Here is a 7,662-nt window from a genome sequence, read left to right on the forward strand (position 1 = left end):
TTCACGGAGGGTAAAAGCATGGAGTGCTAACCCAGGATTTCAGAAATATATTAATCCCTTCAAAAATGTCAAAACTTTCATCATTTGGTTTCTATCAAAGCAGGAAATAGGCAAATGGATGAAATTGGGGAAAGGGAAAGTAAAAACTCAATGCCATGATTTAATTCTTCCATTTCAGGAATTGTACTGGTTGATGCTGTTTTTCCGGAGGGAAGATCAAGCATGGCATATTTCTAAATAGTCTTTATTTCCTTTTTCATTTTAATTTTCTTTGCATCTTTCTAGAACTGTACGTGAATGTATATGTAAGCATGGGTGCCTTAGTGCATGGAGATACCTATGGAGGTCAGAAATGGACATTAGAACTCAGGAGCTGAAGATATACATGGTTGTGAGCCACCATGTAGGTGCCTAAAACTGAGCCCAGGTCCTCTGTATGAGCAGCAAATGCTCTTAACCACTGAGCCCTCTCTCTACCCGTTCTGTGCATCTTTATTTTAACTATGATATTTTAATTTCTTTTCAGTTGTCTTCAGTAGAAATGGAGAGTCTGTCATTCAGTCCTCTAGCTTAAACAAGGCCACTCCTTTGGCTTTGCAGTTGGGAACCAGAACCCAGGACTGGACATTGAATCCAGAGTCTCCTGTCTGGGTTCTCAGTCCTCTTGTAACTCATTTCAGAACAGAGACTTACTCCGGTGCTCTGTTGACCCTGAACTCATTGTAGTCCAGACTTCAGGTTTGTAATCTGCCTCAGTCTCCCAAGTATCTGGGATTACCAGTGGGGGCAGAGAATGAAGCCAGCTCCACTCAGTATCATTTGTTGTTGTTGTTGTTGTTGTTGTTGTTGTTGTTGTTGTTCTGCTACAGTGTGCTCAGTCTAAAATTTGATACCCAAACTGCCTTTCAAATAGTTGGTTGAATTTTATAGATGTGCTGTCTCCTCTGCAGGTAGGGTCTAGACACACAGCACCCCGTACAGCATCTTAAACTCACCTCCACACTCTTGCTTCTCCTCAAACTCTCTCCTTAACTCTAAAGCTAGCAAGTATGTCTTCTCTCTTCTTTGATATTAAAAAAAAATCAAAGTTGACTCCTCAAAATTTCTCAAATTGGGGCTAATCACTAACTAAAGGCTCAGAGATATTAGCTTCTTTGGTTTAGGCAGGAGAGAGCTTCTCTGAACTTCAGGTATTGAAATTATGTGGCTGTGTGCGGTAATGTGCAGTGTAACTCCAGGCAGAGTATCTGACATCAGAATCACCTAGCGAGTCACTGAAGTCAAAACTTTCTCCAGCCCACATCACCTTCCTAAAGTCCTCCATGATTTCATGCGGACTTGTTTCATGTTCCACTTCCATTATCAGGGGATGAAGGGATGCTGGGACACGAAAACCAACAGAGAGTTAGCCTATGTTTAAAACCATATTCACGGGGACATTATAAGATGCATGCAAGTTAGATCTTCAGGAACTGTTACAAGTCTGCTTCAGTGACCTTAAACTTTTTTGCCATCAATTTCTGAATATAAATAACTCTGGATGCTCAGCTGTGAGTGGGTCATCTGCATCAGCCTCTCACCATTCAAGGATCGGGAAGCTTCTAGAAAGATGGGGCAGAAAGAATGTAAGAGCAGGCAGTGAGAAAGGAAGGGCACACATGAATTCAGAGCAGCTTTGGTTACCAGCATAAAATCAAGCCAGTTGACACTTTAGCACAGAGTGGACCAGGTCTCATCACCTCCCACTCCTAGCTGAAGAGCTACCGGCAGTAAATGAGTACTGAGAAAAAGAGAATCACTTTCTTTTGGGGGGCGTGGTCTTTGGAAAGTTGCCACACACCTACATATATAAGAGCTGCACTAACTGGAACCAAGAGGTACTCACTGCAAGAAATAAGAATAGAATGTAGACATGAAGCTTGGAGGAGAAGGAGCTGGAAGGCAAAGGGGAGATAAAGGAAGTAGTGGAGGCTGGATATAGTCATTATACATTATATAAACAAGTGGGAATTCCAAAAAATCAAAAAATTTAAAAAATTTTACTGTAAATCACAGAAAAATACGTATTAAACACATTGTTATAATAAGTAAAGGTGAGAATAAGGATTTTTATTCATGTACCTGAAGAGGACTTTTTCATCAACTGAAAGTATGCATCAAATTTTTTGTTTCTGGGTTAAACTGACTTTTAGAAAATATAATAAAAGAACCATTTTTTTCTGTGCTTTTGGAGTGTGTGAGTCAGGAATTCAGACAGCTCTGCGTGGGGATAACTGTTTTCTGCTTCATGAAATCTAGAAGTCTGAGCTGAGCGAGTTCAAATGACTTGTTTGAATGGCTGAAGTCCGGGACCTTTTAAAAGTTCTTCATACATATGTCTGCTACCTGGGCTTGGGTGACTAAGATGACTCAAGCTGAGTACTTTCATTGGAGATGTCTCAGACCCTTCACAGTATAGAAACTGGATCCTCAAGGAGGTATCCCAAAGGGAGCTTTTAGAAAGTGGATTTTGCAATAGAACCAAGCAGAAGTTGTGCCACTTTTAGGAGACCACTCACAGGTCACAGGGCTTCATAGCCACTGCACACATGCACCCTATTAGTTCAAAAGAATCAGTCCCAGGCATAGTAAAGCGAAAGGAGCCTAGGTCATAGTTTTGATGGGACAAGTGTTAAACAATTTGTAGCCACTTTCTGAAGCTATTACAGATTGAAAGGTTGCTGGGCAGTGGTGGCACACGCCTTTAATCCCAGCACTTGGGAGGCAGAAGCAGGCGGATTTCTGAGTTCGAGGCCAGTCTGGTCTAAAGAGTGAGTTCCAGGACAGCCAGGGATACACAGAGAAACCCTGTCTCGAAAAACCAGGTTATGGGGGGAGAGAAAAGGAGGAGGTGAGGAGGTGGGGGAGGATGAGAAGTTCCAAGCTGAGGTAATGAGAACCAATTTACACAGGAGACTGAAGTTAAAAAGATGAATATGGACTTAAGATCATTAAGTCTTTTAATTTTTTCCAGTCAGCTATGGCATATTTATTAGTAAGTGAGAGGATTTAAAAATTTCAAGCAAACAAACAAAAACACCAAAAAACAAAATAAAAAAGAAACCCTTTTTCTCTCAACAACCTCTCCACTTTCTGCCTTTTATTTTGTTTCTTTTACTTCTCATTAAAGGACTCTGAGAAGGAACCCAAGGTGTTCAGGACCATGGACAGCATCAAGGGGGGCCCCACCAAATACCTAAGTACTGTGGGTGGGAGATAGGATTATTCTAGAAGTGTCCCCTAAAGTGAAGTGATAGAGAGAGAAACGAAGGATTTCCAACTTCCTGAAGTTTGGAGGGAATGATTTCTTTAGATGTCTGGTCAATGCTTTCTGACTTCTCCTATGAGAGCTGGAGACTGTGGTGACAGACACCTGCAACCTCAGCAAGTGGCAAGAAGATCACACAGGAGGTCAAGGCCCTCTCTGGCCTACATAGTGTGTTCCAGGACACCCTTGTCTCCAAATAAACCATAATTTCTCCACTGAATTCCATCCAATAACAGGTAGGAGGACACTGAGTAGTCATAAGTGGCCAGCTGAAAATATGCAATATTTGGAGTTTGCAATTTATAATTTGGTACAATTTATGCAAAGCTTCACAATTTTAAGAGCAGTGGGAGACACAAGCCCACAATGAAAAATATTTGAATCATATAGAGTTAGCATCCTTGAGACTGACGACAATAAGGCATACATATAAGACAGTTCAGGTATCCAGAACTGTCCAGCCTCCCTTTAGTAGTCATCCTCCCCATTCTGCACACATTTAAATTTCCCTTAAAATTTAGTTGTTTGCAAGTGCATGGTTGTTCTTTGCAAGTGCATGGTTGTGTAGGTCTGAAGGATCTGGATAAATCTGGATAAATTCAAGAGTAAAAGATAAAGAAGAATGAGTATAACCTGTAGCTTTCTAGAACCATGGGGAAACTGGCTAAGAAAACCTATGGATTTCTTACGGATTTATATGAAACAGAAATAACTTTCCACACTCTCTATGGTGTAGCAACTATACAAACTATATCCTCCCCTTCAGAGGACAGTTGAAGAAGAGCTATGCAAATTTCCAAAGCATATTTTATTTGTCCCAGAAATTCTATTGTGAGGAGAGAAAAAATAACTATACAGTGAATATAGAAAGGGTATATTCAAATGCTACTTGGTAAAAAAAAAAAATGACTGGAAACAATATACCTGGACAGAACTTGCTAAAGAATGTAAACTACATGTCTTTAGTGAAATAGAATACAGCCATTAAAAATAGTGTTGTAGATATGTAGGTGCTGGTACTGAACAAAACCCAGACAGAACAAAGGCAGGGTGCAGACCTGTGTTGCAGACACTCCTGTTTATGCTTCTCATAAATATACATAATGTTTGTATATATGTAAAGGCACTACAGAGGAGCAAACAAGAATTCTTAGGAGCCATTTTTCTCTCAGAAGGAGCCTTGCTTTTGAAAAAATATTTTATATTCCATGGTTGATTTTTTTAAATCACATTTGTAGACTACTATTGGGTTAAATTGCTTTCTGTATGTAAACAAAACACAAAGCAATATGTGGTTGGAGAGATGGGTCAGTGGTTAAGAGATGAATCACTAAAGGGGTCTGCAAGCCTATAGGTGGAACAACAATATGAACTAACCAGTACCCCCAGAGGTCGTGTCTAGCTGCATATGTAGCAGAAGATGGCCTAGTTGACCATCAGTGGAAAGAGAGGCCCATTGGTCGTGCAAACTTTATATGCCCCAGTACAGGGGAACGCCAGGGCCAAGAAGTGGGAGTGTGTGGGTAGGGGAGCAGGGCAGGGGGAGGGTATAGGGGACTTTTGGGATAGCATTTGAAATGTAAATGAAGAAAATATCTAATAAAAAATTTTTTAAAAGGGAGATGGATCACTAGATGCTCTTCTGGAAGACATGGATTTGGTTTCCAGCACCCACATAACTCACAGCCTTCTGTTGCTCCAATTCCAGGAGATCTGATGTCTCTGTGGTTTCCATGAACATCCAACATGCGCATGGTGCACAGACATGCAGGCAAAATACCTATATACATAAAAATTTACAATTAAACATTAAAACAAATAAAACAAGGCTCTTAAGCTAGTATAATGAGAGAACGGAGCAACAAAAATCTCCAAGGTGTGTGCCTATTTTGCTGAAGAATTTCTGTGTGGCTGAAGTGTTAAACCCTGCATACATGTTATCTAATTCAGTTTTCACAGTAGAACTATGAGAGAATTATACTCAAACTGCAAAATGGACCACTGAAAAGAAAGGACACTGTGATTCGGAACTCTGTCTCCAAAGACCTTCACTTTAACCATTTGTCCCTTTCACGCCTCAGTTGAATTGACTTTGCTGGTCTATGCCTAAGAAAGAATTTCCATGGATAGAAATCCAAATTTCCTTGCCATTCATTGATAACATCCAAGAAAGGATTCTCTGGGACTGGCAAGATGGCTCAGCAGGTACAGGCACTTGCTGCTAAGACTGATAACCTGAGTTCAAATCCCAGTCCCTGCATGATGGAAGAATGAACAGAGCTGCAAATTGTCCTCTGAATTCTTCATGCTCACTGTGGGATATGTGTACATCCCTCTACCAGCCACAAATAAAAATATGTAGTTTTTCAGAGTTATCTTAGTGCACACAGGATAAACACTCCCTTCTGTGCCTGGTACTTAGATTTGGTATGTTGCTTTGTTTAAATAAATTCATAAGCACCATCCATGGGCAATGTAACCATGGTTTTTCTTCTAAGTAGTGGGAGTCATTGAGTCAGGATAAGGGCACACTCGAGATCATTCCCATTAGATAAACAGCTCTTGTAGCTTTAGAAGATGGTGTAGAGAAAAGGAGACAGGAGGGAGAGGGATTTAACACATATAGACTTCTCTTTTGCCACGAGCCAATTCATAGACTAGCTATTAGCTCAGACTTTAGATCTGGCAGCCTAGACTCAGCTGGCTCTGCCTAACACCTTCCTTGTAAATACAGGCAACTTACTTAGCCTCCTTTCTGTCCTGAGTATCAATAATCGGAAAGTAATAGTATCTTGTTAAAGTACAGTAAGCTTTTATTTATTTACTTACTTACTTATTTGGTTGCTCTGTATGTGCACTATGTACATCCAGTGCCAGAATGGGGCACTGAAGGCTATAGAGTTGATCTTATATAAATAGGAGTAGGAAAGTCAAGAAAAACCTTAAGCTTTTCATGTTGTTGAGGTTTCATTCTCTTGCTGTGCCAAAACACTTTCACCAAAAAAAAAAAAAAATTTAAGGGAGGAAGGGGTTTATTTGGCTTATCCGTTTAGATCACAGTCTACTAATTCAGAAGGTTAGGGCTAGAACTTCAGCAGGAACAAAGGCAGAATTCTTGCTAGTTCATGCATTAGCACCTCCAGCCAATCATACAAACGTGAACGTATAGGAAGTACATACAGCAGGCAGCATGAAGATGTTACATTAGGTTTTAGGACTCTGCTTATCCAAGCTCTATTTCCATTTCTCTTTATAATATAAGCATGAGTCTATAGCATACATTAGAAATAAAGGTCCACAACATGGGGTAAGGAAGTAGAGCTGCAAAAACAGGCCAGTCATAGCCTGCGGTGTTTGCTCTTAAATAGTTGCCCCTCTGTTCAGTGTCTCCACGTTATATAGCACAATGCTGACTGCACAGGTAAGGCTGTCTTTGTCAAGCATCTGGCTTCTGCTTGATGCTGGATTCAGTAATGTTCTGCTGACTTGCAGGCTCTAGTGCCTCCGACTAAGCGGGGGTCGTCACATCTGGCACCTGATTTGATATCAGCAGCTGACCTTCTTTTCACCTTCTTCCCCACAGACTTCATAACTTAGTAATTCTAAAGATATTATGCAATGCTGTCTTGCTGACTTAGAAGAGACTGTGAGAAATCTAATGTTACTTAGCCACTGTTAGGATGAATTCAAGACCATCCCTGTGGCCCAAAAACCTGATCGGACGGCTGAGTATTCTGAACTGCAAGTCAGGTTGCATTTGATAGAGTTGTGTGGAAATGATGGGGGTGGAGGAAGCTGTTCAAGAAATTATCAGTTCATCTGCTGGAGGGGGTTACCTCGGAGGTCCTAAATTGCTTTTGTTTAATTATGTGTGGGATGGTATAAGAACTAGCCTACTTATGATCTAGGCTAAGGGATAAAAGCACTCTTAAAACTATCTCACATGCCCAGAACTTGGTTGTTTAAGGTATAAAGACAGAAATAAAATAAAATAAAATAAAATAAAATAAAATAAAATAAAATAAAATAAAATGAAGGTCTACTGATTTTTTCTGACCTCAATGATGATTTAAATGACGATTTGAGTTTCTGACTTTCTTTTTCAATTTGGGTTTCCCCCTGACATTAAAATGTACAGTTCTCTGTGAAAATCTTGACCATTATTTCTACCACCTTCATGGTGCTCCTTCTTCTTAGGCAAGAGTGTGTCATGAACTATATACTTCTAGAAGCACATTTACTCACAGAAGTTATGAGCAGGTGGGAGGTTGGGAGTTATATGTTTAGTGGGTGGATTCATTTGGTCAGTGTCACACAATGAATTTCTAAAAGCTATAACTTAGTTTAGTCATTGG

This window comes from Mus musculus, chromosome 1 (assembly GCF_000001635.26).
Source record: "Mus musculus strain C57BL/6J chromosome 1, GRCm38.p6 C57BL/6J".
Lineage (NCBI taxonomy): Eukaryota > Metazoa > Chordata > Mammalia > Rodentia > Muridae > Mus > Mus musculus.